This window comes from Vanessa cardui, chromosome 21 (genome assembly GCF_905220365.1).
Source record: "Vanessa cardui chromosome 21, ilVanCard2.1, whole genome shotgun sequence".
Classification (NCBI taxonomy): Eukaryota; Metazoa; Arthropoda; class Insecta; order Lepidoptera; family Nymphalidae; genus Vanessa; species Vanessa cardui.
The window spans coordinates 4762428-4788674 of record NC_061143.1 but is presented as its reverse complement, the minus strand read 5'-3'; the positions used below and the strand labels follow the sequence as shown (position 1 = coordinate 4788674).

At 32.1% G+C, this 26247-nt stretch overlaps 1 protein-coding gene across 1 annotated transcript in view; it reads right to left on the bottom strand.

Annotated features, from left to right (window-relative positions):
• LOC124538855 (CDC42 small effector protein homolog) overlaps positions 1-22816 on the bottom strand; it is a 45829-nt gene extending 23013 nt beyond the window's left edge. Inside the window, exon 1 of the mRNA XM_047116087.1 lies at positions 22650-22816. The gene's annotated coding sequence lies outside the window, so the exon portion shown is untranslated. The remainder of the gene's footprint in view (positions 1-22649) is intronic.
• Positions 22817-26247: the final 3431 nt, after the last annotated feature.

Below are 26247 nucleotides of genomic sequence, written 5' to 3'. Positions count from 1 at the left end.
ATATTCTGTTAGTGTGATGATCTCATATTGAATTTAGTGTACTTGAATATTGTTGGTAAACAATTACCGTCAGACTTTCTTTAAAAACAAAAGCATTACGTTCATAACTGTACTACAATCCTAAGATGAACAATTCTTAATTAGTTACTTTTAAGCTAATATTAATATTAGTACCTGTACCAGTTCAAGAGGGCTACTATTATCTATAATTGTTATAATTTCGTTACTATATATCTATGTAAATATTTACTACATTTTTGTAGTTTTTTTACCTAGTATTTCTTGACTCATTTCTATTCGATTTAGGTATATTTAATTTAACAATATTTTTGGATACGAATATAATAGGTGTACCCATACAGTATAGCTTTTCAGCCATTTTGTTAGTCGTTGCTATAACGGTTTAAGACAATTGCTACGTTCCTGTGTTATTTATAGCACAAGGATAAATGCATTTAACAAATACAAATTAATATTTCTCACGCCAAAACGAATAAGCATACAAACGTCAACATACAACTTCCTAATTTCTAAATTACATATCAACATTTATATAACATCCTAAAATAAATACAAATATCACGTTATGAAGAAACTCGTTCAAAAATGTCAAGTCATTACTGGTTTACGAAGTGATAGTTGTGTCGCAATTGGCGCTTCCAACTAGTTCTCAGAGTGTATCAGTGGATCAGTGTAACACTTTTGTGAGCAAAGCGAGGCGAGGTTCGAAACGAGAGCAGATTATATGTGTTAAACAATCTAAACATAAATTTTCTTATAAAATTAAAAAAAATCTTTATTCCAATTAAAATGCTCAATAATTTAAGTTTTTTGCCTTAATAATTATAAATTAAAAAAAACACGTCAAAATGACAGAACACATTCTCTTAGATATATTTTAATACTTATTCAACATATTTTTTTTTAAATTTACAACGTTATTTTCAAAAATATGTTCCAAAGTGTTACCATTACGTAAAACATTAAAACTTAAAACGAAACGAACATTTCTTTAAGTCAAGACGAGCTTAAGAATGGGAACGGATGATGTTATCTGTTACACAATGTTATAAACAGTATCTAAAAGAGCCAATTAGGTCACCTGAGCATATAGGTCGGCTTGCTGGTGTTGCCAGGTTCAATAACTAATTGGGACAGGTAAATGCAAATAGTTAACAGCACATTAATATATAGAAATACTTGAATTTTTAGAATAATCGTGGGCTGTTATATTTATTTATATCAAAACTGAATGTTTTAAGTGTTTATTGGGAAATTAAGCTTTATGTAATTTTTATTTTTTTTTGTCGGAAAACTAATTAAATCTCAGGAATAAAATACTATTTACATACATTATACTTAATTAAGTATCCGCTATAACATTTTATTGTACTAATATGGCTGTAGAAGTTATCGTTAACGATTACCGCGGCGTTCCTTAGAGTTGCATCGTAAAATTCTCCATCCTATAACTTTTATCAATAAACAGACTATCCGAGACATAAAAAAAAGTAAAATCGTACTAGAAGTCTTGAGATAAGCATTTAACCATACAAATTATCCAGTTATATTACATAAACTCGCTACTCGATAGTTTCACCTGTCATGCAATATAGTTCAAAGTCTATAGCCGTTCTCAATAAATGGGCTATTACTTTTTAAATTGGTCTATTACGTTCTTTAAACTTTTCAACTCTTCAAACAAACTCTTCAGCTCAAATGATAAAATAAATTTAGATATAGCCGAGCGTTATGAATAGTTAAATATAAAAATAATTATATATAGTTACAAATTGCGAAACAAATGCAATTAAACGTTGTAACGTTGGCCGGTTCAATAGTAGGGGTTCGATACGTCATAGGAATCCTAAAAATTAGGTCGCGTTGCGTTAATCTTGATACCTGACTGCTGTCTGTTACGAACCGACGAACCTTTGCGTTTAACATTATTTATATCATGTTTCGTTATAATCTAATGCCATATTTGTATCTTACGCCCCGAAAAGCACGGAACCTTTATCGTAATTGACGTTAGTGTATTTTTTTTTTAATTAAAAAAGTGTTGTGTGTTCGACCTTTGAAAAGAGGTTTCTCCTTTTTTTATAATACATTACAATATGCTATACGGATTTGCTTAGGATTTTTAAGGTTAACCAATATAAAATTCGAAACATACACATATTTATTATTATTATTATTGTTGTTTGGCTTGTTTATTATGCACGTCATGTCCGCCATATTGGATTAAAACAACATCACAGCACGCGGCACAAGGTACTACGACACATTGAACTGAATATCATGTTAAATAAGTTGCCAGCTTACGAGTCACTTGGTAACAGACGAATACATAAATATATCTGAAAATTAACCGTCAAAACGAAAGGTTTTGAGTTATGACTTTAGTAATACATATACAACGAATGAAATACTAAGAGGTTATTAAATCAAAAATAGCATATTAATAATAAGCTTTAAAGAGTCGAGATGGTCCAGTGGTTAGAACGCGTGCATCGTAACCAATGATTGCGGGTTCAAACCCAGGCAAGCACCGCTGATTCATGTGCTTAATTTGTCTTTATAATTCATCTTATACTCGAGGAAACCTGCATGTGACAAATTTCATAGAAATTCTTCCACATGTGTATTCCACCAACCCGCATTGGAACAGCGTGGTGGAATATGTTCCAAACCTTCTCCTTAAAAAGGGAGAGGAGGCCTTTAGCCCAGCAGTGGGAATTTACAAGCTGTTGTTGTATACTAATAATAAGCTTTAACAAATTCCTAAATACACAGACACAAGAGAACCCTTCCATTGTTTTAATATAAAAATGCATAAAAAGTTCCTATAAAATTGAATCTTGATCAATTATGAACGTACAATACTTTATGCTGCAATAACTTTCGCGTAGTCGTGCAAAAAGAAATCGTACTCACGCTAGCCTTTATGGTTTCTCTTTGAACTTAATCTGTTTTGAAATAAGTCATCATACACAGGAATACAGCAAACTCGGACCCAAGATCGGGAACAAGTTGAATCTCAAGGTTTCTGAGATCTTTATCCTCATTGACAAATTACGGTGATCAGATATGATGAAGATAGAGGAAGTATCTGCTTTTTTTGTGAGTAACAGGAGATTATTCAAACTGGCTGTTCCAATGTCAGATGGTGCATGTGGTGATGGATTTTAAAGACAAGTTATCTATGAAAACTCAATAAAGCCTTTCAGGTTTTTTTCAATCTTCAGTTAACATTCACGTATCTACTGGATCTGTTTTATTGGAGTGTTTTAGTTAATCATTAATAATAAATCAATTTTTACCGCATTTCGGCTACAACCCAAACACTAGCCATCTGCGCGGAAGACATAAAAGTGCGCAAATTTGAAAGCAAACACAGGTGCACATACTATATACAAAAAAAAAGATTCAAAACTTTACAATGGACAACAAACATAAGGTTTTAAACCGCCTTTCAAGCCAACATAGCCGTGCATAGCAATTATTATTTTTAAGAATAAATATTCGCGCAGTATGTATTACTTGTTTATGAGGCGGACCCCGGCGTCAGCATCATGTGGTATGTCAAACGTTTTATGCCAGATGTTATCTGCGCTTGGACGAGACGAACCAGTAATATAATATGTTATTTTGTTACATTGTTACACTGTGCAATAAAAATGAGCATTTTATATTTTGACACGAAAGAATGCTGACGTCTTGATCCTTAATGAATGACACAATACGTGGTTTAGTTCAGAAGGCCAAGTAGATACATAATTTTTAGTGCATACAATATTTGTAGTTCAAAATTGACAGCTTATTTATATTAATAGCGAATGTCGATTTTTGTCCCAGTGATTATGAGACGGTAACTGCATATAAAAATCGATTGTGGTAATTTTGAAGAGCTTCAGCGGTAGAAGTGTAAAAAGTTAAAGAGGATTCTCGATTGTTATTTTAGATAATTTAATACGATTTTAGAGTCACCTACTATTTTCTCTAATAAAGACCATAGTCTGTATTTCTAGATAATTATTAATTGGGCGAGTTCAGCCTTTAAGCCGTAGTAACTTCAAATAGTTTTTATAGTAATAAATGTAGTATATCTAAGTTTTAAAATCAATAGTAACAGTTTGTTACAATCATCGCTTATAACTGTCGCCTTAAATTATTTATGTGTCTAGATTGAGTGTTGCTCTAAAAGAACTAAAATAAACGACCTAACTTTATTATTTTGTTGTGCGTAACAGCTACGCCTGACACTCGGGAAGCGTCATTCTACTTCAGTTGTTTGCGTATGCTTATTGGCCAACCATTGACTTATTTCAAGCTTTGATAGTCTATCTAGGCAATTATTTATATAATCTATATTTGTTGCATACATTCATAAAAGTAAATACACACACTCAAGGCATAAAATACTAAAAATCAGCAATTCATGAGAAATGGCTAGATGTTATAACTTAATGACTCAGCTTCTAGCATTTTATTGACGACTTACGAAAGCAATAGTTTTATATTAGATTTCACAAAAATTGCTACAATTTTTTTAAAGGAAAAAAGTCACAGACTACTAAAATTTTTTTTTAATCTTTGCATTATGAGCAAAGAAAGTCTTTAAGAATATTAAAAAATATATATATTTATTTTTTTTATACTGTGTCAATAAAAAGCAAAAGAACAAGTAAAATATAATCTTATTCTTTATTTTAAATTTGTTTAATTAAAATTTCTCAAACCACAATAATCAATTCGAACAGTTTCTTATTTTTAAACAGAGGCACAGATAAAATCTTAAATTAACTCAAAACGAACAATGAAACAGCAAGGGAGCGTCAATCAAACCTTTATATAGCGAAAGGACACGATGGTTCCCGAAGAAACACGAGTGAGTCAATGGTCAGGTGTTTTACTTTGCAACTATTTATAGAGGGGTGCAAATATTCCCCCTTTTAGATTGAGATTATGATCGTCATGTTTTAGGATACACACACACACAGACAACTGTGCATTTAAAGACCTTTTTTTATATGAAAACATTTATTTCGCAACTTATACTTTCACTTGCTGGTAGGGCTTTGTGCTAGCCCGTCTGGGTAGGTACCACCCACTCATCAGTTAATAAGGGTGAGTGAGGTAGTCTAACTACAGGTACAAGGGACATAACATCTTAGTTCCCAAGGTTGGTGGCACATTGACGATGTAAAGAATAGTTAATATTTCTTACAGCGTCATTGTCTATGGGAGATGGCGACCACTTACCATCAGGTGGCCCATATGCTCGGCCGCCAACCTATACCATAAAAAAAACTTAAGTTATATAAGTTGTTTTTTGTCATTAGTAAGTACTGTTATTAAACGCACATCCATGCAATTAAATAACGGATATTACATACTTAATAATAATATAAGAATGTTCTAAGCGCCAATATTTAAATCATAACGTGTTTTCTAAACTGTTTATACAAGTTATATGGTACTTTCATATCAAGGTAGCTTACAGTGTCAAGACGAAATATGTATAGTATGTTTATTTTTTTTTAATATGCATTTAGTTGTAAATAACGGGCCGTACTAATTAAATTACAAAGGACAAAAAAATATATATATCTATGGTCCAGAGATTTATAATCTAGATATATACATGATTTCGACTGAAAAGTGCATGAGATTGTTTTTTATAAATAGGTGTCATAATATTATCATATACTTTCCATTAAACTAAGAATTGAAGAATTGGTCATATACTTTAGGTCAATTTAGTTTTGCTAATTAAAACGCTATTCTTAAGCTGATAGTGAAGCTCACGCTTCCACGCCAACATCCTTAGCCTAAACAAGTTGCGAACCGACATATTCCAATTGAAAGGATAATTTGGATGTTTTACAAATAATATAAATAGATGTTTTTCTGGTAACTATTAAATAATATGTAATATAAAACTTGATAATGGTAACTTAATTAATTAATTAAATGTTTGATATTCATTAATTTTACATGGCGTCGTGTAAAAGGCGCCGGGAATTTGCGCAGTAATGCGCCGTGGACTTAAATAGCGCGTAACGTTGTTTTTTATAATTGTTTATACTCGGCCAGTCGTCCCCGCAATGTCTTTGTCCAATCTCGGTGAATAACGACACATCCGCGTTGCTTGACTCATGTATTTTATTATTTTAACGATTAACTCGGAAGTAAATTACCATTAAACTGACTGCGTCACGTTGGAAACGATTTTGGAATACAAAACCATGTACCTATATTATATTAATTGGTATTTGTATATTCTACTAATTAATTAATTACTGATAAGATCGATTTAACGTGCAAGTTTATTTTAAATTTACTTCTAAATCCTTAATTTTATAAATGCGTGCTGTAAAGTTTCTTATATAGTTTAGGTATATGAAACCTTTTTTAATTTATATCATGTAATCATCTTAAATCGTAAACCTTTTATTCCTTAATCTATTTCGTTTTTTTTAAGTTTTTTTTTTATCGTAATAAATTTTATCAACGACTAACGGACCTAACAGACATTCTTCATGTCTTAGCTATGAGAATTCATTTTATTTTTGTAGAAGTCACTGATACATAAACATGTATGTGTGTGTGTATAAATTAATGTATGTATGAGTATTTCTAATAGTGAGTCACCGACAGAAAAACAAGTGCAAACTGCTTATTAGGTAAATAAACGCTCATAAATTTGGCAAAAAATTAAAAATCGAATTTTATGCACATTTTTTCCGAAAAAACAAGGAATTAGAAAACTTAAAAACAAGAAAGAATTCAATTGGTGTAGTCGTTATCAAGTTATGACGTTGACCAAGGAAAGTAGGGATGTATTTTTAAATATATAAGTTATGTTGTTGATGTCGAGTAAAATATAGGCGAGTCTTTTCGAAGCTGTGGTTGTTAAAAATGTATGTAAAATCTTGTAGATATCTTACATAATTGCATTTAAAATTTGATTTACACAAATTAGCGACATTTTAAATGTATTCGACATTACTTAGTAATAAATAAATTGTCACTTTGGAATGCATAATACATGTAAATAAATACCGTTCTTTTGGTTAAACCTTTAAATTTTGAGGATAAGGTCAAAAGGTCGAATTAAACACGAAAATTTTTAACCTTCAATAAGTTTCCTGCTCCACCCAGGGTCGGCGCAGCCCGTATTACACGTACATTTTAATTGACCCCCAAATTGCATCATTTGACATTATAATGGAGGGCGATGTTACTTGTAGTATTAACTCTGTTATTTCCTATATAAGTCAAGATGGGTTGTTTGTGAATCTTACCTAAGGCCGTGAGTTCAAGTTAGATATACATTGATTATTTCATGTGTTTGAGTTTTTAATTTGTCTTAATTGCAAAGGAAAACATCGTGAAATTCGTATGTGCTGGATCACATGTGCTCTGTAACGAATACAGTATTCTTTAAATTAAATTAAATATGAGACAACATCACATACATTACTCCGATCACAATGTAAGTAGCTAAAGCACTTGTGTTATGGAAAATCAGAAGTAACGACGGTACCACAAACGCTCAGACCCAAGACGGCATAGAAAACTAATGATATTCTACATTGACTCAGCCGGGAATCGAACCCAGGACCTCGGAGTGGCGTACCCATAAAAACCGGTGTGCACCACTCGACCACGGAGGTCGTCTAATTCTTAACATCATCATCAGCCCGTTTTTGTCCACTGCTGAACATCTCTAAGTGCACGCCTCTCCAAGTGCACGCCACTGTGGTCTTTCTCCGGCTACTCGCATCCAGCTCCTACCTGTATTCTTAACGATGATCTCTTTTAATAGATTGATAGAATAAATTCTATAACAAAGGGTATTTAAGGAAAATACCTTAAAAGCACAGAAGGTGTTTACTAGCATTGGAACATTTAAAGGCGGTTAGGTTGCATTTCGATTTATGTCCTATATTATTAGTCACTCTAGTTTTAGTGGTTGGTTGTCAGGTATTTGGAATAATAATATAGCCTATGACCATTCCTTGGAATTCTTGCTTCATACCGAAATTCATGAAATTTGGTTCATTATATTTTTGACAAAAGCTCTTCATCATAGAATGCTGATGCTGATGTTGCAAGAAGCTGTGTGCAAAACTGCTGTTTAAAAAAGCAGTGGCAAACATTAACAGTTTGAATAACTTCGTTCAGCTTTATAGCGCGAGTTAGATAACATTACACGAACTTCTTAATATATATGTATTATATATGTATAAATAGTAAGTTTCCCACTCCTGGACAATGACCTCCTCTCTCTTTGAGGAAAAGGTTGGGAGCATTCGCCACGTTGCTGCAGTGAGGTTTGGTGGATTCATATGTGGATGAATAATTGAATATCATTACAAATAGACATCCTCACGGTGTTTCCTTCACAGCTGAGCTGGAGACGAATTATAACCACATGAAAAGTGGTTTGAACCCGCAATCATTGGTTAAGATGTACGTGCTCTAACCACTGGATTAATTTCACTAACGGTCTTAAACAGTCTATATACCGAGGTGATTTTACCACCAGGAGGCACATTTGCACTTTTCTACAAATTTGAAAGGTTTAAGTTAGCTGAAGTAGATATTTCAGTTTTCTTCTGTTACAATTCTATGTATCCGGGTTAAATATAAGATAATATTCTCAATAAATAAACAACCTTGAAAGTAGGTTGAGCGTCAGTCGTAAAATAGCGATTAATTAAACCTGATGTATCTCACGATATTAAGAGGCATTGAGTTTCTTTATATGTAAATAGCTCTGCCTAGATTTTTTTTTTACTAGTAGGAAGTTGAACCAGTATACGTATTTGTTGATGTGTTCATAAAATAACTTTCTATAAGAACTTTTTACTTAGCCTCTTTAGTAAAATAATGATTTTTTTTTTTTTTTAGTTATCTTGATCTTCTCTTGTTTCACCTCGATTCGTTATGTATATATTACAAACACATCTAAATATTATATATAGTTACTCGCGCTTTTGATTTTAGAACAACGTGATATGCGTAAAACACACTATTTATATGTATAGTCGAATAAATCTGCTGCAATTAAATTTTTAGGTAACTGTAAAATAATATAATTGTTATAACAAATGTTTAACTTGGTGACAGCTCTAAGCAAATCCATTTGAGTAAGTATCACCAAGTCATCAGATATTCTACCCCCAAATACTCGGTATGATGTTCTGACTTGACAGGCGAATGAGTCACATACATAACATCTTACATAAACAATACAATGAAAAAAAATATTACTTCCAAGATTGGTTGTTGGTGGCGCATTGGCGAAATAAGGAATGGTTAATATAACCATACAGCGCCAACGTATGGCCAACATTGGCCTATCCGTAAAAAAATGTAACTCATAGCGCACATTAGTGCACAAAGAGTTAATTTTTAGAACCTGTTTGAAGTTGGAACATCATATTACATAATAGCACATTGTTGAGTGTTGTTACGTAAAACTTAAGACTTTCAAATGTAATTTATTTTTATTCCAGTAGCTTTATGTTAATGGAATGAAAAGCTATAACTGACATCAAAATCATTATTATTTATATAAATATTAATGGCATACATATTTCATTAATGTTATGTCATAGTTGAAATGTTATTTCGCAAAGAATATTCTATTGCGAATTTACATTGGTTGTTTATTGAAATAAAATTTCAAACTGTTCAGCGGATTATTGTCTAAGATTATTTATTAAATAATAAATGGCTAAGTTAGTCCTTGCAGTCTGAATAGCTTAGCCAATGCTCTTTACCGGCTAAATATTTTTGGTCTAAAAGCGAATATATAATTTTGACAAAGCAGCTAGGTTTGAGTTATTTCTGTAATAATCTCGTCTATATATATTTATGTATATTGTGCTTCTTAACAATATAGGCCCGTTGGACCTGTCCCAGATAGCATACTTACAGATATATAATCTAAGACTAGGTACAGACCTACGTCTATCAAAAGTATTATTATCTGAATTTCTGGCTGGAAATTATTTGGCCAGTGGAACTACTGCATAACCGGTACAATCAATACCAGTGATAATTCTCGTACACATTTTACTTTGAATTACTTAACTTTTCCAAGGCAGTGTAAAGATCGTGTTTGGGATTAAATGCTGCCATACACGCCTAGAAGTCGTTAAGCAGAGTTGTGGAAAGTCTCTTTAGAATCGTAGTGCTCAGCAAAGAGAGATTTAAACGCTGTTATAACATTCGAATTCACATTTGTTTATCAGATTTTAATATGTATTTTTTTTCGAAATTTATTTTTTATAATTTTAAGATTTTACATCTTATCTTTGCATAATTAAATAAAAAAAAGCTTTTTGAACTATGACGTGGTTTGAGAAACAGTGACTATGTCATTTATTTTTAACGATCGCTATTCTTTGTTAAGGCTTAACTAAGATAAGGGTTACGTCATCGATTGGTTGAATAATGTTTAGTCCAGATGCCTTATAAACTATTCTTATCTCTTCTTAGAACTAAGAGATAATGATAATAAAGACGTCAAAAGAGACGTAAACCTTTAATTCAACGGAATGGCGAAACGATCGGACGATCATTAAACAGTTCCGGGATCTATTTCGGAATGGATTGAGAATCTGTGACCTATTTAGTTTGACGTTCTAAGGAGATATTTTATATGCAGAAATCTTTCTTAAATAGGAAAAATATGTGTATGATAAATTATTATTAGGTCATTATTATTACCCATTAGAATTCACAAGCAAAATATTTCGTATATAACTTTACGAGCGGACATTGAAATCGAAAGTACATATTTTATTTGTTTGTTGTCAATGATATTCAATACTGATTTGTTAAAATCGTTTTAATAAATTAACTAAAGAAACAGAAACGATAGTGTTATGACATGACATTTTTTTTCTAATAATTTCGAAATTTGTTTAACATAATATTATTAACAGTAAATAATATCGTAGGTCAATGTTTTTACCGATATTTTTTCTTTTTACTATATGTTATCAACTTTTTATAGAAGTAATGTTTATTTCAATTCTGATCTGAATGAGGAAGTAGAATTATTTCCTCGGAAGTTTTTATATAGGACAAGAACAGAATTGTGTTGCTTGCATTGAAATATAACTTTTCTTAAATTATAAATTTTAGTATTTATTTATGTTATTTCAAAGCTACAATGCATGCTTTATGGTTATCTTAATAACTTAGTACAAGAATATGTATCTACTAGTGGTTGATTCTGGGTTTGAGCTATCCTGCTTGTTTTTATTCATTCTGAATTTAACAAGAACGCCAACTCATAGCATTTACTAAATCATTTAGTATATCTGAATTAACATTTTATATGTATGCGGTTGATATACATACATCATTTATTGATGCTTAACTGTGTTCATGACCAGATACCGTCAAAGGCCCACCCCCTGATGATATTTTGTCTAATAAAATTTTCATGTCCGATTATTTTATGAAATATTTTTTTTTAAATAAAATTTGACTTAACTTTAAAAGTCTTTTTTGTCCCTGCGACAATATGTATGAATATTTCTTTTCCTCTAGGAACAAGATTAAGCTTCAGCTCATCGTGGCTTTATGACTATTCTTTGAAGATAACATTTAATGTGCAATCTCTTTCATCAGCCATAAATAAGATTTTTCTCCAACATCAAGTTTATTGCTACAATTAATCAAGCTTAAGTCTGAGACTTACTTGTGCGACTTTTGATAAGGCTAACTTTTGTAATCAGTAAGGATATAAAACTACTACTATCCTTTTTCATAACCAACTAGCTGAATCTACAAATTGACTCAAATTTTACTCATAGGACACAAATCGTTACCCCCCATTATATATCCTAGAGGGGAGGACTCGAACTGTGTATAAGCGCTAGAGTTTGATTTATGTCATTAGGCGTAAGTTTTTAAGTACAACGTGAGATCAGAGCTGTGCAAAAAGTATTTAGTTTAAAGTAATTTCTAATATGTTTTATTATGTATATAATAGATGTCACTGTACCGATATTAAATCGCGTAAAACGTTTGGTATTGTTGTAAGTACTAATGTTTGAGAAATGCGTATGTATTCATTTCAAAAGTAATAATGTATACGTGAAGAATAAAGTATCAGTGTAAAAAGTGAAGAGTTTTACGGCGTTATTCCTGAAGCAAGCTAATTTATCACTGTGCGGGTTGTACAAACTATCTTTATACAAAATTTTATCCAAATCTGTTAAGCGGTTTAAGCGAAGGACAGAGTTACTTTCGCATTTATAATCTTATTATATTATGTAAGATATCTATATTATAATTAATATATGTTTGTTTTTGTGATATAAGTGGTCTGCGAAAGATTACCATAAGATAGTAGACTATGCAATATGCAATGGTTATATTTCATCAGTGAATCTATTATGTTTCTATAGCCATCACTAAAAGTAAAAAAATATATATTTTTATGAAGATTTCAGTTCAACGTACATTATATGTCTGATATCAAAAACGTATATGATCGTATTTATTTTGAGGTGATCGTAAGCATAGTGTACCGAAGGGGAAAATCGAGGGGGCGTTGGGGATCGAGGGGTTGCAACGTGCCCTTAAGACCAATTTCGCAAAATAGATTTTGAGTTAACATTTACGTTATAAAACAAGTCTTCTCAAATTATTGATAACGAGACAAGACATTCCTTTTTTATGTAAGAAGCTAAACCCGGCTCAGTGTTATTATATCAATATATGTATATATTTATGTATATACTAGTTGTCATGGCAACCGGACGAATGGTGGATTAATTGGAGCAGCTAGTGGCCAGTTATAGTACATAATAATCTCAATAATAAAAACATTCTTCTTTTAAATAATCTATACATATAATAAAATTGAAGGGTCCTTTTGTAATATTAAAATAACTACTTTTACTAAATGCACATGCATGCACATATACCAAAAACATTTTTTACAATTTTTGTCTCTCTGATTATTTATTTATTCCGGCTAAATCGCTTAAACGGCTGGACCGATTTTGATGTGACTTTCACTGACAATGTTGATGTTTGATAGTTGATAATTTTAAATTCAATCTTGCACGAAATCACCGGGCACAACTAGTTTATCAAAAAATTAAGTACATTTGTAATAAATAACCTCGAAACTTTAGTAGTATTAGTGAGAACTTTGGAGACTTTATATCACTTCGATAGCAAATATATATTTAAAAAGAAAATAATGACATTGCCAGTACATTGATCCGTTATGCTGATGATATAATAGGCATTGCTAAGATCACATTATTCTTAAGTGCGTTTTTTAATCAAATCTATGTATTAATTATTTTGCGCTTGAACAATGATCTTATTGTTTTAACAATTAAAACCCACTCCCACTCCCACGACCCTCGAAAGTAAGCGCGGTGTACATTCAAAGTTACATTGTTGTTTCTCTGAGATCGAAAAAAATGTATTGGCTATTATACCATACAAGCTGTGCCGGCGACTTGGTGCACGTTTAAATAAACAAAGAAGTTATTGTTGTAGCATAAGTTATTCCTTATTATATCGCCTATCTGTCAGTGAGAGTTCCATCAAAATCGATACAGTCGTTCCAGAGATTAGCCGGAACCAATGCACAAACATAAATTGTAAAAATATTATTTTGGTGTATGTATCTTTTATGCATATGAATTTAGTAAAAAGCGGTCATTATTACAATCAGACACTCCAATATTATTATATGTATAGATATGTATACGAACAAACGTGGAGACGTTTATTTTGTATATCTATCTATACATAGCCTATGCTATATAATAAATGAGAAAGTAACTCTGTATCTTTGGCAGTTGCTCTTTCACGTTGATACTAATTAAACGAATTTTATGAAACTTCCGATAAAACATATAAGAATTGCCAAGAGAGATATACTTGTATGCTTAATACCTGTCGATTCAACCTTTAAACGCAAACGAATCCGAGGGCGTATACTAGTTACTATAATTACAATGAAAAAGAGCAACTACTGATTTTCATACCGAATCTCGTTAGAATAATAGCTGTAAAAAATAATCTCGAGTGTTTTTTTTTTCAATTGTGTTTTTTACTTTGTCCATTATGTCAGTATTTGATGTTTATCGTATTTGTAGTTAACTGTTTTGTTTTTGATTTAGAGTGTGAATTCCTCGCCCATAAACAAGCACATCTTATCTGACCCCATTCTATTTTAACTCTTAGTATGTAATGTCTGGAAGCTACCAGTTTACTCGTTCGGTGCATGAGGGAAATTTATACAATCATGACTGCAAAGAAAACTAACTAAGCATTTATTTATATCAATTTGATTATAACACGCCGAGTTACTTTCGTTTATTCTATCTTTGGTGTGTTTTTTTCTATTGTTGCTTGTTACTTTGTGGACTAAGTAATTTGATGTTACAAGGTTATTTTTACGCATTGTTATGTATTATTACTTAATAATGAAAATAATATTGTATGTTTAATTCAAGGTAAAAAAGTGCAACATTTATTTATTCACCAGCCTGCAAAATGACAATGTCGTGGATTAAACTGGCCCAGTGGTTAGAACGTGTAAATCTTAAACGATCATCGTAGGTTCAAAACCGGGTAAGCACCGCTGAATTCATTTCTTGCTTGGCTTGGCAGTGACGAAAAAAATGAGGCCAAACTACTTCAATGATATTCAGCCATAAGTGTATTCTTATTTAAATGTTGAAATAAGTAACTACTGACTTCCTTGCCGGTTCTTTTCGGTAGAATCTACTTTTCCGTTTAAAATAGTTGTTAAATGACGATTGAAAAGCGCTTGTAAAAGCCTACTACTATAATTTATATTTTGATTTTTGATTTTCATCAAAGTGAGAGAGGCTTTAGCCCAACAGTGCGACACAGGGTTACATTATTGAAATTTTCGATAATAAATAAATATATTTACTCATAAACTAAGAAAAGGACTATAAATCAAGGAAGTTGATTTGGTTAGGCCATCGTAGATGATATTTGTGTCCGCCGGTCGCTGTTTACGTCAAACAGAGGTCAGACAACAGCGCCTGTTGAGTCATTCATGAATGCAAGATAGCGCACGATCCACCGACCTATCGGTGTATAAGAATAGTTCACGAATCGAAATTAAACTATATAACTGTGTGCAATTACGAAATTATAATTTAATTCATGTTTAGTTTTTTAACGAACTAGCTTTAGGTTTTTTTAGTAAGATTACTTAATGTTTTTTTTTTTTATATTGTGAAATATTTATAAAACTAGTTTTACGGCTTGGCTTCGTCTGCGTTTTACGGTTTTGTTATTTCAGTGTTATAAAAACAAATATATGTAATCAAAGACAGTCTTAATGAAGGAACAAAAAGACATGTTAAGTTTTTCGTTTTATTCAATAACAAATTACTATAAAAAAATCCGTTTTATAAAAACCACTAATCCGTTATCCATCCGCAATTCCCTTAAAATTTGAAGTATAATTCACACGCAAATTTCATTCAAACGATGAGATCTGTCGAAACGGTTCACGTGCGAGGAATCCTCCGCGTAGCGAGATCAAGGCATGCTACCGAAATAGCATCGTCCGCCGTTGTCATGGTAACGCTCTTGCAAGACTCCTGACATGCTGTGTTTTAGCGACTATATTTTACACTAGCGAATGTCTAGCTTTAATAACTCACATAATAAAAACAATGAACTAAATCTTAATATCAATTTACTCGTAGTTTTACGTATTATATTTTATACATAAAGTCGCTTCCCGCTGTATGCACGCTTAGAACTTTTAAGCTACGCAACGGATTCTGATGCGGTTTTCATCAATAAATAAGTGTTTTAAGAGAATATTATATGGATAATATGTATGGATAATACCAGAGCAAAATTGGGCAAGAAAGCCGAACATCTAGCCTATCAACTTTCATGGCCGGAAACAAAGATTTTTTCCTTTTTTGCTGTTTTTCCAATTTAAATACACAAATAAGTATATAGACCGGGATAAGTCCGGATGAAAAAGCAAGTTATATAATGACATATCCGTGTAATACAACAAGAAAAACAACGCTATTGTGAATAAAATTGTGTTGTGATAGAAAAAATATATTTTAGGAAGTTAGAAAAGGGTAAAGGGGCCCCAGTAGTGCATTGCCCGACATGGTTAATCCGGCCTTGTGTGGCGGGACATTTATAGCATGTTTTAATTCAATGAATGACAGAATAACATCATAGAATAGAATTGATGTACATGACTAAAGTTAGAACTCAATCAGTTTTGTTTACGTTTCTTTTATTATCTTTTTTTTTAATATTGGACAACTTCACATACATTACTCTGATCCCAAGCTAAAGCACTTGTGTTATGGACAATCAGAAGTAACGAAGGTACCACCAACACCCAGACCCATTACGACATAGAAAACTAATAAACCTTCTACATCGACTCGGCCGGGAATCGAACCCGGGACCTCAGAGTGGCGTACGCATGAAAACTGGTATGATCACCACTCGACCACGGAGGTCGTCATATTATCTGTCATATGATTGAATCAGCACGAGATGAATTATAAACACAAATTAAGACGATGAAGGAAACATCGTGTCTAATTTCATAGAAATTCTGCCACATGTGTATTCCACCAACCCACATTGGAAAGCGTGGTGGAATATGTTCCAAACTTTCTCTCCAAAGGGACACTTGACCCAACAGTGGGAAATTTAGGATGTTGTTGTTGTTGTTTATGATTGAATTGTATTAGGGATGTGAAACATCGATATTCTTCCATGAATCAGCTATATAGTCGAAAACTCAAATTCCATAGTTCCAAATTCCTAGTCAATCCCTAGTGTTTTAGTGCTATAAAATTTTTTGAATAGTAAAAAATGTATATTTTACCTGAAAATGCAACCTTCGACCGTCTTAAAATCGCACACTTTATACAAACTCTACATTTTTATTATTTCAGTTGTAAGTCATAGTCAAGTAAAGTAAATAACTAATTTACTTAATGTAATATGAATTAATTAATAATTACTACGTGGAATAGTGTCAAGATACCGGTTTTTCCTCTCAATTGCATTTCCAAAATGGCATATTAACTATTTATTAATAGTAGTAAATACCACTTGTTTTTTTATAATCAACGCACAGCCAAAACTATTATGGCCAGAAAACTATGGAACAATTATCTAAATATTTCATAATGAAATCTACTAAAGAATTTTTAGATATTTTAAGTATATATCAATATCTAGAAGTAAGTCGTAACAGTTAATTAGTGTTAAAATGTTAAAGTCAAATCAATCTTATATCAACATACAGTTAAATAACTATTAACTGATCGACGATTTCTCTTGCAATAAATAACATTAGAATCTTATTCGCGTGGGAAGTGTGACCAGTTTCTATAATTGTGGATTAGATCCTGTTAGCTACGTAATAAGGGGTGAGGAATGTTGATTATTGCAATAATTATGAATTATCGCATCGCAAGGGTTTTAATATACAAAGTAAAGCTTGAAATATCTGAGCTACGGTCTCGATTCCCTTTTGAGGAGAATGTTTTTGGACCTAAGACGCGCTCGAATGAGATTGTGGTTAATAAATTAGCAGGTTTTCTCACGATGTTTTCCTTGATAATAATTCAGTGGTGCTTCTTTGGTTTTGATATATGCGTTCTAACCACTGGTCCATTGCGACTCTGATAACAATGTTTGTTATTTTTGTAGATCGTTTAAATCTTGCAAGCTTAATTAAAAACACTTTTATCCTTTGAAGATATTTCACGCTTTGGTTCAGCTCCGATGATGATGCAAATTTATGATAAACATCACGTGATTATATCAAGGATTGGCTCCAGAATAAGGTCTTATCAGCCTTTAACAGCATGGACTTTATACTGATAGTAAATTACTTAATATATTTGCCGTCGTGCCGATGATCTCTTGTCTTCAGATCTTAAGCTAGTGTGGTATTGGTAGTGCTGCAGTCTCGTTATGCAGGTGAAGTCATTGGGCTTACGGGTCTGTCTCTCTCTCTCTCTCTCTCTCTCTCTCTCTCTTTCTCTCAATTGTAAAGATATTTGCACTATATAAACTGTTTCATAAGTTAGTATACAATTTTTTGAAAGTATGTTTAACATACAATCACACTAAAATAAAGAAAAGGTTGAAGTGTGTCAACTGGAGTATCAGCCACCATTCGCGAAGAACAATTTTATTCACGACAAATTATATAAATAATAACAATAGATATATATGTCATATATTAGATAATATTATTCATAGCAAAAGCCACACGGCAAACAAACTTTCACAAGATCGGACCAATGTATTCGTTATATCACTTCGCAAAGATTGGTTTATCTTAGTTTGTTGATAATTCCGACCGTTAACTTAGCGTATGGAGCCATGTTGCTATTGCAATTGATTATATAGTTCTTTTCCGTATTACAATACAATAAGGTTGAATTTAGCTCAGCAAAGTGTCGCCGTCAACATACATCATTGTATTCTTCTTAACAATGGATCAGAGTACGTACGTCACACAATAAATATGGTTCCATATCTATTGTTGCGGGCGATCTCATAAATGCTTTGCTATTGTTGTAAAATTAAGTGAAGGTAAGAAATTGGACATATTACCGTCGATACAACCTCATTTTTTGAGGTCGTTTCTCTTTTGTTAATTTATATATACAGCTGCAGTTTACGAGTGTGAAAATTAAATTGTTTTTTGCATATTTTTTTGTATGAATCTATATTAATATTATTAAATGTGAAAGTAACTCTGTCTGTCTATCTGTTGCCCTTTATCGACCAAAGCAATTAAATTAATTTGATGAAATTTGGTATGAAGCAAAGTTAAACTCCAAGAAAAGACGCAGGCTACTTTTTGCCTAACACATGACAACCAACATCCTAAAACGCGAGCAAAGCCACGGGTTACTAGATAATACCTATTATACATGTTTATTTATTATGTGTATCATTCAGTAAATACAACAAATATACATTATTTCGAGTTTATTGATGAGACTATTTTACTAGATCTATATTAACTAGCATTTTGATTTTTTTTGAACTAGTAAGTTACAAACCTAATAATGAGATTATAACGAAGGCATGATATAAAAAAAAAAAACAAAATAATGAGATTTATATTTAGTCTACTAGGTCGATAATGTAGTTTAACTTCTAAGTAAATAGTTTTAGAAAATGTAAAACTGGAAACGATTGTATAATTATGATAATATTCTAGTTAATTAGTTGTCAAAGTTATTTGTCATTTGTCGCCGCGACAAAACTTTTTTCATTGTTTTTTAATTACCTTTACGATTAAATTTCATTTGTATCTGTTCTCGAAGAACGATTTAAATAATATTAGACAAAAATAACACGGAATTGCATAAAAATGACAAATTACTGATTTCGTAAAATTGTTTCATAATATTTGTTATTATTTAATAGAAAGTAAACGTTCGACGAATCGTTGTATTATGATTATTCAATATGAATTAGCATTATTAATTTGAATAACTAAAACGATCGTCCATCCAAAATGATATGGTTTGTTTTCGTTGAAACATCACAATTGTATAAATGAATAATTTCTTAAATAAACATTTTGAGGTTATAAGGCAAAACACTTACATGATTCACGTTTCGAAATAGACATAAAGTAATGCTCGTTCCTTCGGTCGACGACCTTGGCGAGGATGCTCGTGACAAACGGACGTAAGTTTAGATTTTTTTCCACAAAACACTCTGCACGCAAGATATTATTCCGCAAACGGCTGTCTGAATTCATTTACGATTATCGGAATTCTCGATTGTTTTTGTATTCTGTAACTATGGCGCCTTCAAATACTAACCAAAGTTGCGTGTCAAGTGAAGAGTTTCAATATTACTTATTTTATCAATATCGATTTTATTGTACGATGTTGTCGTAATCGATTTTTGTCATATATACTAATCCGGCATGAACGAAAGAAAATCAGGAGCAAAACAAACAGTTTTATATGCTTTCCGAGTCATTGCAGTGAATTCCTGACTATATTTTCTATTGTGAATGATGGAAGAACGAAATATTATAATGACCCAAGTTCGCTTACAGGATTTCTTTCCGGCTTAATCTGGCCACACCGCACTGAACTTTATTATAAAAACAGGAGTTTACATTTTAAGAAAACATTAAATAGAGAACAGTGAACTTCCATCATCCCCTTTTCAGAACAATTGATAACCTCTGTTTTTTTAAAATAACATAACGACAATATGCTGTTAATCGCGCTAACAGATATTGACAGCTTTAGATACGGTTATATTAAAGTGTAAAATTTGTAACGTGTAAGAATTAAACTTTTAGTTCTGTTAACGGTCCGTATTCGACCTCAGCGTGTTATTATGCTAATATTAAAAGTCACCGTTTCCATAGACACATGGATATTTATCGTTCAGCGTTAAGAAAGACTTCCGGCTGCGGTCGCTTTATATTTTTACCTTCTTGCCATTATAAATCTTAGCCGAGTTTTCATTGTTAAGCGAGCGGCTTCAATCATTGTCAACTCAACAGACTGGTCCGTTTTTCCTCATTACATTAGCTCTATTTAGTTAGAACTATTACTCATATGTTTGTATTGTCTCTTGATTGTTACCTCGTTACTCATGACTCGTGATAGATTCAATATGTAACTTGAATAGACAATTGGTAATTGATTTATTTTTAGGGTTACGTATTCAAAGTGTTTTTTGACGGACGAGCACATATGTGCCACCTGGTAAGTGGTCACCATCACCCATAGACAATGACGGTGTAAGAAATATTAACTATTCATTACATCGTCAATGCGCCAACCTTGTGAACTAAGATGCTATGTTCCTTGTGCCTGTAGTTACACTGGCTCACCGGAACACAACAATACTGCGTACTGTTGTTTAGCGGTAGAATATCTGATGAGTGGGTGGATACCCAGGAGGGCTTGGACAAAGCCACCAAGTAAGTGTAAATATGGGGCTCTAATACTAAGACTTCGCTGTCTGTCTGTTACCTGGCTGTATCACAAGAAACACGATAGCAAGACCGTCGAAATTTTCACTAATTACATATTTCTGTTGCTGCTATAACAATAAATACAAAACGAAAATAAATATGTAAACAAACGCGATTTTTTATATTCGATATCAATGGTGGCAAAATGCACTTGAAATATTCACAAAATACTCTGGCGTATTTTTCGTGATCGTGATCAATACTAATTAATTTGTCAAACTATACCAATATATTATATACATTAAACTAGAAAATGCAGCGTATTCTGAAGGTTTTAGTTTATAACGAGAAGTAGCGCTTCACGGTTTAACTCGTTCGAAATATATAAATTAATTTGATGTTATTATATTATTTAAAAAAAAGAATCATTATAACAAAAGCTCGACAAAGTTATAAAACTTTGTCAAAAGTAGGTCCTCGATGTATTTTGAGAACACCGACGAAATCATTACCCCATTGTCCATTACTCAGAATGTGTTACTAATGTAAAAAAGCATTTCTTCAGCTAAACTATAGACTTTATTCTAATTAAAATAGAGTCTAAAATACTATGATTTCTTATGGTTAAAAGTTTCTTAAATGGCATACTTACGTTTGAGTTTATGAATACATAATATCATTTTTTTTTTAATATTTTTAAGAATATCATTATTTAGTTAATTAGTTATTAATAGTAAAATTAAATAATACATTGATTTCTATAAAGCTACCAGCAGAAGCAGAAGTAGTTGGCAATTTAGCTTAAGAATTTAGAATTCTCATTAATATAAAACGATGTTAATTATAATATAAATTCTAAGGTTTTTGCATTAGCATAATAATGATAGCATATATTGTATATTATTACGAGCGCTTCACCAAAACCATTATAGAGACAGGAAGGGGTCCCAAAGAGAGTTCCTATTGTGTTAATATGTGAACACCAAAAATAGATAAACTTTTTTTTATGTTATCTATAAAATAAGGAAGGTTATTCGAAATGAAATAAAGCTTCAGAAATATCACATACATGAACAACTGTTTTTATCGCAATCAGAAAGGCTACTATTTTCAAAAACTATTTTCTATTATTACCTAAATGCAAATTTCATACAATGCCGTACGACTTGGTTCCTCACAATTATTTTCTCTGTTGAAGTCACGAATGCTTTTAACTCGACGTTTTATGAATACCGGACTTGTTACTGATATCTAAATAAACATACCGCTTATAAATATTTATTATACACATGAGCAACCTCATATTAGTCATGGCGGTAACCATCCACTTCATAGATCAATATAATCAATACCAGTATAAAACAACGAGCGTATAAAATGCTTAGCTGTGACAATATAGGCTAAGAGTATTTATGTTCTCATATATTCTAGAGTATATCCGAAACAAGAGGAAACGAATTAAACTAATACTAGTCAGACGAGTTCAAAAGAAGGCAAGTAACGGAATCGCGGGCGCAACATGCTTTCCATTAAATGGATCTAATTAATCACATACGATAGCCAAATACACTTATGCATCTTAACAAAACTTTCCAAAAGTTCAGACTTCTGAGGACGTACAATCAATACTTACTTATAAAACAAAAACCTGGTTGTTAATCTTGCACACATATACAATTATACACGGTTTAAATGTCACACAGATAGCTGAGTGTTTTTTAAGTTAATTGAAAATTAATTGAAGTTTTGATAACGATTTTAATGTGAGCGAAAAAACGCGTGCGGTCCAAACGCGGTCTCGTTTATGACTGATGACGTGAAACAAGCGTGGTAGAGTCGCCGCGCCGGTCGACTTGTCCATAAGTTTCTGAAAGGTCTAAAAAATACCACATCCTGCTCAATAAAATCACCTCTATTCCATGCGTGTTAACAGCGAGTTTCCCTTAGATGATTCTGAAGTTATATTTCTTTAGTTTCGCTCTACATACAAATTGTGTATGCCACGGCCGTTTACACATTTCTTTTAAGTGGAGAGAAAAGGCGAAAGGATATCGCGACTTAATGTTTGTCTGCTGCGTGTGATTGTGATTGCCTCGAGCCGTAAAGTGAGACATTAGATAACTGTGGTTATTTAAATAAATATTTATTTATCTTATCTATATAATCCGCCAGATAAAAATATATAATACTATATATTCTTATGACATATGCATAATAAGATCCGATGCTAACGTAATGCAGGTAATTGCTAATTATCTTGCATGCAAAACAATTTAAAACAAATGTAATATATAATTATATTATACGTATACTTACCAGAACACGTTGAACATAATGATATAAACAGATGCTGCTTTCAGTTCTAGAAAATATCGATGAAATAGACGATTTATTTTCAATCTATTTCATTTAATTGTAGAAAATGTTAAGTAAATTAGATTATATGAACACTAGTTAAAGTTCGATCGTAACTGTTTAATTATAAATTAGTTCACACCCAACTCTAACCTTACCTTAAAATGGCGTGACTTTGCTAAATTACACGGCCTCATTCACACCATGTGAAAACAGCGTTTTGGACGGTGTTGTTGACATTACAAGAGCTCGTTATAAAGCCTTAATACAGGCATGGTATACTGATATACATTTCAATATAGTAGGACCTCCTTAGACTACGGATAAAGACGGTAGAGCCGGAACGTCCCAGTGGACTTAACACGTAAATATTAATAATGGGTCGGGGATTTAAAGCAGAGAAAACACAAAGTTTTTATGTAGAACTATTGGCCCGTCCCGGCTTCGTACTGGTGGGCATCAACATCAACAGCCTGTAAATTCCCACTGCTGGGCTAAAGGCCTCGTCTCCCTTTGAGGAGAAGGTTTGGAACATATTCCACCACGCTGTTCCAATGCGGGTTGGTGGAATGCACATGTGGCAGAATTTCTATGAAATTTGTCACATGCAGGTTTCCTCACGATGTTTTCCTTCACCGCTGAGCACGAGATGAATTATAAACACAAATTAAGCACATGAAACAGCGGTGCTTGCCTGGGTTTAAACCCGCAATCATCGGTTAAGATGCACGCGTTCTAACCACTGGGCCATCTCGACTCTGTTGAGTTTTAATTATGAGTAAAATTGAGTTGAATTATGAGTAAAATTCAGATAGGATTTAATTCTGCCATGTGCGTCAACATCCGCAGCAGTGCTGTGTGGTGGAATAGACTCCAAAGCTTCTCTTTAAATGGAAGGAAGGCCTTTGCAGAGCCGTGACACATTTACGTTTTTTAATTTACTTACTAAGTCAGCTTAGGCTAAGCTAGACTAATGCGTCTTATAATTAAACTGAAGACTGAAAAGACGAGTTAGTCTATGACTGCAAATAAAAAAAAAACATTTGTATATTTTACTTGTTCATATGAAAATGAAACAATAAAAGCCAATTATGGTAATGTAATTTAATAAGGATAAAGAAAGTCATTGTAATTTAAAAAAAATTGTCATTTAGGTTATGTTTGTAATGTTTGGCTGTTCGTTCGTCGAAACTGTTGTTGTTGTTTTTTCGTCGTTTCTTTTCAGGTCAGTGTGTTTTCTTTTCCGAGCCGATGGTACTGTTTAATTCGACAGTCATTAAGCAAGTGGAATGCTTTATAAAGGAATTTGATTTAATTCGTTTGATTTGTCACATCAATGTGTAACTGTTTTCGTGATCATATCATTTATATTTTTAATTATGTTTTTTAATGAGCTTGCATTGTATTGCCAGACAACATCCATATATGTAAAATTTAAATTTAGTAAGTTGATAGCTCAAATAAACCTGATTTTTAATGGTATTTTTTTAATCAATAGGAATGTTTATGACCAGTTCTTCACAATCACGTATTTTTTTCTACAACTTAATACTTTTTTTTTAATTTTTAACCGCTTTAGATGAAATTTGGTATGGAGATAGTTTGATTACCGGGGAAGGACATAGTCTATTTTTTTAATTCATTCCGCGATAAGATAAAATGGTTGACGGTTTGTATGTTAATGTTTTATAAATTATCCCGGGTAAAGCAGGTTCTGCTAGATGGTTCAGAAATGGCGTTTTGAGTTAATAAACATAAAAAATATAACCGAATTGATAACCTCCCCTTTTTTATTAAGATAAATATATCCGATAGAAACTATGAATCGATATTTTGTCTATCACTATGTACGATTTGATATGTACTAACTTAATTCATCAATTCCTCTACATAAATGTTATCTTAGATACTAAATGAATATATTATTAATAATCTGTGTATTTTATCATTCATCTGATTGTATTGAAATTGTACAGTTTGAACGTGAACGTTTGTGATAGTACCATCACACTTCGATAGATGGCGTACTAATCGCGAAGGTAAAATGCTTACAGAAAAAAATAGCACCGTCATTGACGCCGAACATTACCTTACCTAAATCAATAAAAATGAATGTATGATTCATTAATTTTATTCTTCTATCTGTTATTATGGTATGATTATGATGATGGGTTGTTCTGCGAAGACAAAAATATTACGTGTTTTTTTTCTTAGCATGTTAAAATTTTCATTATTAAATATTTCTTACAGCGTCATTGTCACTTAACATCAGGTGGCCCATATGCTCGTCCGCCAAACTATTCCTATTAAATGATATTAACATTTGATATTAGTATATAATTTACTTTATATTTCGCATGATTCTAGTATTTTATATTACTTTACTGTTTTTTTTTATAATTTTATTTGTGAGATTGATATACTCCATCCGTTAATTATTTTTCGCCATGACTCATGTCACGTCACGGTACTTAGCTTATTGGTATTGGTAGGGGTGAACCAGATATTAGAAATTTATAACAACATAATATCAAAATTTCATAGATATTATATAAAATATACTTGGTGGTAGAACATCGTGCAAGCCTATCTGGGTAGGTAAAATTATATATTCTACCGACAAATGCTTAGTATTGATGTGTTACGCTTTGGAGGGTGAGTGAGTCAGTGTAAATACAGGTACAAGTGACGTTACTCCTTAGTCCTCAATATTGGCGCATTGGCGATGTAAGGAATGGTTACTGGATCTTACCGGGCAAAAATCTATAGGCAGTGGTAACCACTTACCATCAAAGAGCCCATTTAGTCTATTTATCTATATAAAAAAAATGTTTTTTTAATGTAAAAGCCAAAACATATAACGTAACCAGGACCAG